The 10,748-nt window shown below is 37.6% G+C and overlaps 1 non-coding gene and 1 pseudogene across 1 annotated transcript; one reads left to right on the forward strand and one right to left on the reverse strand.

Annotated features, from left to right (window-relative positions):
* Positions 1-741: 741 nt before the first annotated feature.
* On the reverse strand, positions 742-4,348 carry LOC140772017 (uncharacterized; annotated as a pseudogene).
* A 911-nt stretch (positions 4,349-5,259) lies between these two features.
* On the forward strand, positions 5,260-5,365 carry LOC140772753 (small nucleolar RNA R71). The gene has a single exon (XR_012106330.1). It is a non-coding gene; the product is annotated as a small nucleolar RNA R71 (small nucleolar RNA).
* Positions 5,366-10,748: the final 5,383 nt, after the last annotated feature.

Raw genomic sequence — 10,748 nt, forward strand, 5'->3', positions numbered from 1 at the left:
AAAAATAGAATGAAGAAAATAGGATTTATGCTTCACTTAATCAAAACATCACTTCGTGTTTGATCCTCGCTTTCTAACCAAATTGACTCTGCTAAATATCACTACATATTCTAAGGAGCAAAAACACATAGAAAAATATCGGAAAACAAAACATAACTACAAGTAACTGAAAAGAAAAGACCTAAAAAAAAGAAAAAATATGAAATTTCACCCCCGACTCTAAATTCTACATTGTCCTCAATGTAAGAAAATAAAGCACAAAAAAATGGTAAAATTTACCTAAGAAGGATAATTTATACTACAAGCTTCCTCCTGTCAAGTGCTGTACATATAATAATAAAAATAAAAAGTCAAATAACAATGTACAAAAATAATCTTTAGCAGATATAGAGATCAGCCTTGATAATTAGCATCTTCTAGAAGTGCTTCTTCCACTTCTCGATTACGCAATTCTAAAAATGGTTTAAGCTTTTGACCATTCACCTTAAATACCTCACCATTTTTAGGGTTTTCAATCTCGATAGCTCCATAAGGATAGACAGTGCGTATAGTAAAAGGGCTCGTCCACTTACTTCTCAATTTTCCAGGAAAAAGATGTAAACGCGAATTATAAAGTAGGACTTTCTAACCAAGACTAAATGATTTTCTCAAAATGTGTTTATCATGATATTATTTCATTTTATCCTTATAGCTTTTAGCATAGTCATAAGCATCATTTCTAATTTTCTCTAGCTCATTCAATTATAATTTCCTATGAGCACCTGCCTTATCAAGATCAAAATTGAGTTGCTTAATCGCCCAATAAGCTCGATGTTCTAACTCTACAAGAAGGTGACAAGCCTTACCAAACACAATTCGATATGGGGACATCCCAATAGGAGTTTTAAATGTAGTCCGATATGCCCACAATGCATCACTAAGCCTTAAGGACCAATCTTTCCTAGTGGGGTTAACCGTCTTCTCCAAAATTCTTTTGATCTCTCTATTGGATATCTTGACCTGGCCGCTAGTTTGGGAGTGATAGAGAGTGGCAACCTTATGTATGATAGAATATTTAAGAATAAGTCTTTTAAAAACTTGATTACAAAAATGTTTCCTTCCATCGCTTATAATGGCACGCGGCGTACCAAAACGAGTAAAAACATTGTCTTTCAAAAACTTGATTACAACTTTGTGACCATTTGTTCTACAAGCTATGGCTTTAACCCATTTTGAAACATAATCTACAACAACAAGAATGTACTCATAACCAAAAGAATTTGGAAATGGTCCCATGAAATCTATATCCCAGACATCAAAAATTTCAACAATTAAAATCGGATTGAGAGGCATCATATTCCTCTTTGAAATATTTTGTAGTCTTTGACATCTCTCACAAACTTTGCAATACTCATGAACATCATGAAAGATGGAGGGCCAATAAAACCCACATTGCAAAATTTTTGCAGTAGTCTTTTTAGAGCTAAAATGACACCCACATGCTTGATCATGACAAAAGGAAATGATTTTATAAAAATCATCATCAGACACACATCTTCTAATGATTTGATATGGGTAATACTTAAACAAGTATGGGTCATCCCAAAAAAAGAACTTGACCTCAGCTAAAACTTTGGACTTATCTTGCTTGGTCCAATGCGGAGGCATTTGACAAGTAACAAGATAGTTGACAATATCAGCATACCACGGGAGCTGAGAAGCACTCATTAGCTGCTCATCAGGAAAAGATTCAGATATTGGTTTGGATTCATAAGATGATTCTAGGATAAGCCTAGATAAGTGATCTGCGACAACATTTTTAGAACCTTTCTTGTCCCTAATTTCAAGATCAAATTCTTGTAGCAATAGAATATAACGAATTAAATGGGCTTTAGCAACCTTTTTAGAGAGAAGGTACTTAAGTGCTGCATGATCATAATAGATGATGACTTTAGACCCTAAGAGGTAGGATCTAAATTTGTCTAAAGCAAACACAACTGCTAGCAACTCTTTCTCAATAGTGGAATAATTTAGTTGTGCATCATTTAGGGTTTTACTAGCATAATAGATCACATGTGGTAACCTATTAACCCGTTGTCCTAAAATTGCTCCAATTGCATAGTCAGATGCATCGCACATAATCTCAAAAGGCTCATTCCAATTTGGTGGTTGAATGATAGGAGTAGAAGTCAATTCAGTTTTTAACCGTTGAAAAGTCTTAAGACATTCTTCATTAAAGACAAATTGAGAATCCTTAGCTAGTAAATTACATAATGGTCGTGATATCTTACTGAAATCCTTAATAAATCGTCGGTAAAAACCCACATGACCCAAAAATGATTGGATTTCCTTCACAGTCTGAGGTGATGGAAGGTCAGAAATTAAGTCAACTTTAGCCTTATCGACTTTGATCTTTAGAAATAATATGTCCCAGAACAATTCCTTTCTTCACCATAAAGTGACATTTTTCCCAATTAAGCACTAGGCTTTTCTCTTTGCATCTTTCTAAGACTAGAGATAGGTGGTGCAAGCATTCATCAACTGATGATCCAAAGACAGAAAAGTCATCCATAAAAACTTCCAAGAACTATTCTACCATATCTGAGAATATGCTAATCATGCACCTTTAAAAGGTACCAGGAGCATTGCATAACCTAAAAAGCATGCGATGATAAACAAATGTTCCAAAGGGGCAAGTAAATATGGTCTTCTCTTGATCCTCAGGTGCTATAGGGATTTGGTTATAGCCAAAATAACCATCTAGAAAATAATAATAAGCATGCCCGGCTAACCTTTCAAGCATTTGATCAATGAAAGGAAGGGGAAAATGATCCTTCTTAGTTACAAGATTAAGTTTTCGATAGTCAATGCAAACACGCCATCCTGTTTGAACACGAGTGGGTACTAACTCATCATTCTTATTCTACACTACTGTAATGCTAGACTTCTTAGGCACAACATGAATTGGACTCACCCATGCACTATCCGAAATTGGGTAAATAATACCCGCATCTAATAATTTTAGCACTTCAGCTCTAACAATATCATTCATCATAGGATTTAACCTCCATTGCAATTCACAAGAGTTTTTTGCATTTTCCTCTAAATGGATTTGATGCATTACCACATCAGGACTAATTCCCTTGATATCAGCTATGGTCCATCCTATAGTTTCCTTGTATTCTTTTAAGACACTCACAGATTTTTCCTCTTGTTCCTTACCCAAATCAAATGCTATAATAATAGGAAGGGTTTTAGAAGAGCCTAAAAACACATACTTAAGAGTATCAATTAGTGGTTTAAGATCTAACTTTGGAGGTTCTATGATGGACGGAGGAGTTGGGGGTGAAAATAGTGGAAGAAGTTCAATCTTGGGCTGCCATTTATTAAAATCCATAAGAGGTGCAGATTCTAACAATGCATTGACCTCCTCAAAAGAAGTTTCCCAATCAAAATGATCGTCAAAATGTAAAAGACACTTTTCTAAAGGATCCTCAACACTTGCCTGCTCATTTATGCTCTCTAATAAGCCTTCAATCATGTCAACCTCAAAAACATCATCAGTTTCAGGAGGTTGATGGCTAACATCAAAGACATTTAATTCAATAGTCATATTGCCAAAAGATAGCTTCATAATCCCATTTTGACAGTGAATGACTGCATTAGCAATGGCTAGGAATGGCTTTCCTAAGATCACAGAGATATGATTGCTCGGGTTTTGGATAGGTTCAGTATCAAGGATTATGAAATCCATAGGAAAAATGAACTTGTCTACCTTAATCAGAACATCCTTTATAATGCCTCGAGGATATTTGATAGAACGATCTGCCAAAGACAGTCTAATTTGAGTTGGCTTCAACTCTCCAAGATCTAATTACTTGTAAACTGAATACGGCAAAAGATTAACCCTTGCACCTAAATCGAAAAGGGCTTTATCAATGACATGATTGCCAATAACACGAAATAGTAGGACAACCTGGATCTTTAAACTTAGGTGGAATGTTGTTTTGGATGATTGAGCTTACTTGCTCAGCTAGGAGTGCCTTCTTTTGCACTTTTTATTTTCTTTTCTGAGTGCAAAGATCCTTTAAAAATTTGGCATAAGAAGGAACTTGCTTAATGGCATCGAGTAATGGAATGTTAATTTCAACTTGCTTAAACAATTTCATCATCTCACTAAAGTTTGTTCCTACTTTAGCTTGAGTTAGTCTTTGGGGAAATGGTGCTTTGGGAATAAAAGTTTGCTCAGATTAATTTCTAGACTTAGGTTGCTAGAGTTGAAGGTTATAGTTTCAGATGAACTATTATGATTATTTTGGGGGACATAGATTTCCTCACCCTCTGAGATAGATTTTTCATGATTTGGCATTTCAACCTTATTGTTGACTAGTCTTCTAGACCTAAAGGTAATGACTGTATTGAACTTGTTCGTTGTGCACACCTAAGGTGGATGGTTGGCTAACCTCATATTGGCCCTTTGGGTTAGAAATGGGTTGACTAAGAAATTTTCCTTGTTCTCTCGCACTAACCTTAGATGCTAACTGACCCACTTTATGTTAAAACTGAGACATGGCTTGAGAATTTTGTATATTGGTAGCTTCTATTTTTTGCAAATTAGCACTAGTTTCGGTGATAAATTTCTCTATGATCACTTCTAAATTGGATGGTTGTTGCTGAGGTACTATAACCGATTGATTAAGAGGAGGGGCATAAGAGACAGGCTGAGTAGGAGGACAAAATTGGTTAAATCCTGGAGGTCCTCCTTGGTTTATTTGAGGCTACTGTAGCCTCCAAGAAAAATTGGGGTAATTTCGCCAATTTGAATTGTATGTTTTAGAGTAAGGATTATTGAATGGCTTTCTAAATTGATTTAGGGCATTCACTTGTTCATTGAACCCATCTTGGTACCCTAAGGAAAGGCAAACCATTGCAGTGTGCATGGGACTAGCACAAAGACCACAAACTTCAGATTGCACCTGATTTATAGGTTTCATAGTTTGACTTAACACAAGGGCATCAACTTTCCTAGACAAACTATCCAGTCGTGCATTCATATTCACATTAGGTTGAACTTCATATATTCCTCTCTTAGACTGTGACGTCCCTCGACTTTCAATACTAAAATCCCATTATTGGGAATTTTCAACTATTCTTTCAAAAGGAGCCCAAGCTTCAGGTGTGCTCTTAGCCATGAATGACCCACCGCTCATGGACTCAACCAGATTACGATTTGTGTCGGTTAGACCATTGTAGAAATACTGGACTAACCACCATTTTTTAAAAATGTGATGAGGGCACTTAATTTGAAGATCCTTAAACCTTTCCCATGACTCATGAAATTTCTCTTCCTATTTTTTCTTGAAAGTGGAGATGGTCAATCTATATTGGTTTGTTATAGGCATAGGGTAAAATTTGGACACAAATTTATAGTTCAGATCTCTCTAAGTGGAGATTGAGTTAGGCTCTAAGTGATTCAACTAAGCTCTTGCTTAGTCTTTCAATGAAAAAGGAAAGAGCCTTAGCCTAACAGATTCATCAGAAAAGTTTTAAAATTTAAATGTTGAACAAATATCCAAGAATTCATCAACATGAGAGTATGGATTCTCATTTTTCTTACCATAAAAGGTAGGAAGCAATTGAAGGATGGTAGGTTTTAAATCAAAATGAGTTGCATTAGTGTTAGGTAACACAATGCATTTTGAAGGTTGGGTTCCATTAGGGGCAAATCGCTCTTGTAAAGTTATGGTATCATCATAAACCAATTGATGGATTTTAGTCATTTCTTCCCTAGCAAATCGACCTGAACTATCTCAAACCCAACCAATTTCTAAGTTTTAAAAAGACTTCACAAACATAAATCTTACCAAGCAAATCACAATCAACGATTTGTGTTTTAAAAGTATAATATGAGAGTAAGCAATTTTGTTTTCAATTCTAATCTTGTAGAGAATCACTTCTCTTCTAATTAGAGAGCTCCTACTCCCTTTCAGAGTAAGCTAGAGGATTACTAGTTAAGGCCTACTAAAACACAATCAGGTAAGTTCCCAGGAATACTAGTGGACGCTGGCCTCTTCAGAATACCAGTTCCCTTAGGCGCCTCAATACGGCTCTCCTTTTTGACATAACTTATCAAGACATTGTAATTTGGAAGGTACTCACTGGGCTTACCAAAAGATAACTCTTTCCGAGAGGTTCCTATGAGCTATGTGAAATCCTTCGGTTGACGTCTACTTGATTTTAAGTTAGATGTTTGGCTTGGGTTTTAAAATGAAAGGGGATGATTAACTTAAGTGCGCAACGATGTGGTGATTAAATCCACTCCTTATTTTGGTGAGGTTTGTGCCCTTACTAAATATTTTATGCAAATATGAATGCACAAATAATCACACAGAATCAGTTCAGAACCCACTAACAGGAGATTCATGGGTAGGGTTAAGAAAATTAAAACCTTCCAATCGAGTCAACCAGTTAGCAATTACTTCGCTGGGAGTAATTTTTAAGCAATTTTCTTTTCTTCAAGTACAATCCTCTGTCGTTCTTTGGTTTCTGTAGAATAATTCAGAACAACCGGTTAACAAAATTCAGATTTTTTTTTAAACAACTAGTATAAAAATTAATTTTAAATTTTCAAAACAGTTTTCAACACAAGTCCCTGGCAACGGCACTAAAAACTTATTTTGACAGATTAAGTAACACTCACAAGTGCATAAATCTATGGAGTAGATCGGCAAGCAAGATATCGATCACACGAGGGCTTGTTTGAAAATCTTAAAAATAATTTTAACCTAGTTGGAAAATAGGTTTAGGAGATTTATGGAGAAAGAAAACCTTCTTGCAAATTTCTTTTAATTAAGTGTGAGAAATAAGGTCTTGGAATCCACTTATAGATATAACACATTTCTATTGGATAACATAAATCTCTTCTTTTTCTACGATTCACCAAGAAATCAATCACCAGTGGATCGGAAGATTATCTTTGAATGAACAATTAAATTTTCATAAAAATTACGTTCTTCCTTCATTTTTAGAAAATATGGAGTAAGAATTTTAAATCATTAGATGTATCCTTTTTAAGAAAAACAACTAATATCTAAATTCTAAACAACAAATCTAAAGTAGAAGAAAGAAGAACCTATTTAGCAATGAAGAACCTAGTTAGAAATCTGCTGCATTAGGTGGGTAATTTGCTTGGCTGGAATTGCTGCTCAAATAAAAATTTGAAATTTATTTATTACTGCAATTATTGCTAAAATTTTGCCTAAATTGGAGCTGAAAATCTGCTGTATTAGGTGAAGATTTCTTGCCAAAATTCTGCAACTTGATAGAGATTTGATTGCTAAAAATCTATTGCATGATAAAAAAAGAAGGAATTTTGACTCATTCTGATTTAGATAAGGAAGAAAGTGATTAGTGGATCATGGTTTGACTTAAGCATAACTTGAAAGATGAGTGGTAGATTCAGTTGGTTAGTAGTGGCTAAGCCTAATTCTGATTTAAGCCCAAATTTGACCATTTTTAGTGATTAAATGAGATTCAATTGATCAAAGGTCTACATATAACTAAAATACATTAATTAGATAAAATAAAATATTAACATTTAATAATTTGGGCATAACAAATATTACAATTATGAATTTAACAGAGGGCGTGGAGGAGGATATCCAAGCTGAAATATCGATGCATATATATTCGGGTACTTCCGCGCCGAGGACATTGTAGGTGGACAGACTCGTTAGAAAGCATTGTATGCATATCCTCATCGATTCTATGAGTACACACAACTTTCTAGATGAGAGGTTAGTGAGGAGATTGGGCTTGGACGCTGAACGAACCACGAGGTTTGACGTTGCTATTGGAGACAGCACGAAGCTTCGGGCGGAGAGCTTGTGTCACTAAATCGGTATGTGGATGTAAGGACATGACATCATTGTGGACTTGTATCTGTTGGCGCTGCAAGGTGGAAACATTATCCTTGCCACTCGGTGGTTGCAAAGCTTGGGACCTGTCACATTTGATTTCCGGAGCATGTGGATGAAATTTAAGCAAGCAAACAAAGATGTGCGACTTGATGGCATTCAGTCTCCGCCAATTCCAGCGATGCAACCGATGGTAGGGCTGCCTTGTGCGAGTGATTTGGCCTATCTTCTTCAGTTAGGACCAGTAGGAGACGGGCCTCTAATGAGTCTAGGTACTATAATTGATTTGTCTAATTTATTAGATAAATTTGCCGAACTGTTTGAGGAGCCAAAGGAGTTGCCGCCATGGTGAACGGCAGATCATTGCATAGAGATTGTGCCCGGGGCAGTACTAGCGAACGTGAGACTATATCGGTATCCACATGTGCCAAAGAAAGTTATCTCCAAGATAGTAGCCGAGATGTTGGCAATCCTACATGCAGTGACAAAGTGGAGGCCTTATTTGATCGGTAGACGATTCATTCTTCGAACTGATCAAAAGAGCCTTTCATACTATATAGGACGACGTATTCAAACTCCGGCATAGCTAAGATAGGTCACGGTATGATTATAAAATTCAATACAAGAAGGGAACGAAAAATAGAGCGGCAGATGCACTATCCCATAAAATATGGAAGGCTCCTTTGATCGGTTCAGATAATGAATTGCCTACCGATCAAATAAGGCCTCCACTTTGTCACCACATGCAGAATTGCCAACTTCTCAGCTACCATCTTGGATATAACTTTCTTTCGCACATGTGGATACCGATATGGCCTCATGTTCGCCAGTGCAGCCTGAGCACAATCTCTATATGATGGTTCGCCGTTCGCCTTGATGGCAACTCCTTTGGTTCCTCAAACAGTCCAGCAAATTTATCTAATAAATTAGACAACTCGATAGTAGTATCTGGACTCATTTGAGGCTCATCTCTTGCTGGTCCTAATTGAAGAAGATAGGCCAAATCACTTGAACAAGGCAGCCCCACCATCGGCTGTATCGCAGGAATCGGCGGAGAACGATCTCCATCAAGCCGCACATCTTTGTTTTCTTATTTAAATTTCATCCACATGCTTTGAAAATCAAATGTGACGGGTCCCAAGCTCTATAACCACTGTATGCCAAGGACAATGTCCGCTCCTCGCAGCGCCACCGGATACAAGTCCACAATGATATCGTGTCCTTGCACCCGTATACTGACCCGGCGACACAAGCTCTCTGCCCGAAGCTTCGTGCCGTCTCCAACAGCAACATCAAACCCCGCGGTCGGTTCAGTATCCAAGCCCAATGTCCTCACTAACCTCTTGTCTAGAAAGTTGTGTGTACTCCCTGAATAGATGAGGATGTGCACACTATGTTTTCTAACAAGTTCGTCCACCCGCAGTGTCCTCGATGCGGAAGTACCTGAATATGCATGCATCGATATTTCCGCTTGAATATCTTCCTCCGCGCACTCCTCCATGGCCTCCTCATGGACCTCCTCTGAACACTCTCCATCACCAACAATCTCATCGTCCTCCTCGAGACCGTCGATGACCATCACACTCCCGATCGATTTGGAACACCGATGATCAGGGGTGAAACGTTCATCGCATCGAAAGCAAAAACACTTCTCTCTTCGCTCCTCCACCTCGGCAGGTGTGAGAGTTCGAATGGGGGGTCTTGTGCCTCCTCTAACATCGGAAGAAGGTCTCAAAGGTGGTCGTGGTCTAATACTAGCAGCCGCGTTCTAGGTGCAAACTGCCCATCTCGGTTGCCCTAACTTATTTTTGCTACCATCTTGAGAGCCTTGTACTTTTGTGATGGGTTACAGTACCAAAAGATAGGCTCTGATACTAAATTGATGGGTTCTTATACCAAAAGATAGGTTACAGAATAATTCCTTTAAGATCTGAATTTATTGAAGAAAGTAGTCCGTGCAACCGTAGGAAAATATTTGCCAAATAATCTTCTATAGTTAGAAAATTACGAAACTAAGTGTATTAGATTCGTTACTTCCTGATCTATAACTTTCATATTTACGTCCTTCGCAGATTTGAACAATAGTAGGGACACAAAATATAGAATAGCGTGGGTGATGGTGGTGGTAACGGGTGGAGTGGATGTTAGGGTTATGGATGGGTATGGACATGAAGGTGGATGGTGGATGTGATTAAGGGATATAGACAAAGGGAACAAAGTTGAGATCCCAAAGAAGAGGGGTGACTCGGCAGTCGAGGGAGATTAGAAGTTAGAAGAAACCTTGCCAACGGTAGAGGGAGGAGGGAGAGAATCTAGTGAGAAGATAGGAGGCAAGAAATCAATAATCCAATAGCATTATGAAGTTGGCTGCCATCCACATATTTATAGAGGATAGCCAACAAGTCCTAAAACAATAAGTAACCCTAATTCTAGAGGATTCCCACCGATCGCGTTCGGACGCGCCCGATCGCATTCGGATGCATAAAAGAATTCTCTGTATGTGCAAACGTGTTGTAGGCGTTCGAACGTCGGCGTTCGAACTCGCCTGACCGCGTTCGAAATGCGCATTATGCGTTCTCTGTATTTGAGAACCTGATGCAGGCGTTCGCAAGGACGTTCGAACGCAACCCCTCCTGCGTTCGAACGCGACCTACAGGAATTTTATTTTAATAAAAATAAACAACTAATGCAATAAGAAAAGATTCTTCAAAAGTTTAGAAATAATAATTTAAACTTTCTTCCAAAATAAGTCTATCACATATACTAAAGAATTCAATCTCTTAGCATTATCAAAATTATTCTACAACATCATCAATATCACATAATAACAATAAATGAATGTGAGTCAACATA

This window comes from Typha angustifolia, chromosome 12, assembly GCF_048772165.1.
Source record: "Typha angustifolia cultivar Huaian chromosome 12, ASM4877216v1, whole genome shotgun sequence".
In the NCBI taxonomy this organism is placed as follows: Eukaryota; Viridiplantae; Streptophyta; class Magnoliopsida; order Poales; family Typhaceae; genus Typha; species Typha angustifolia.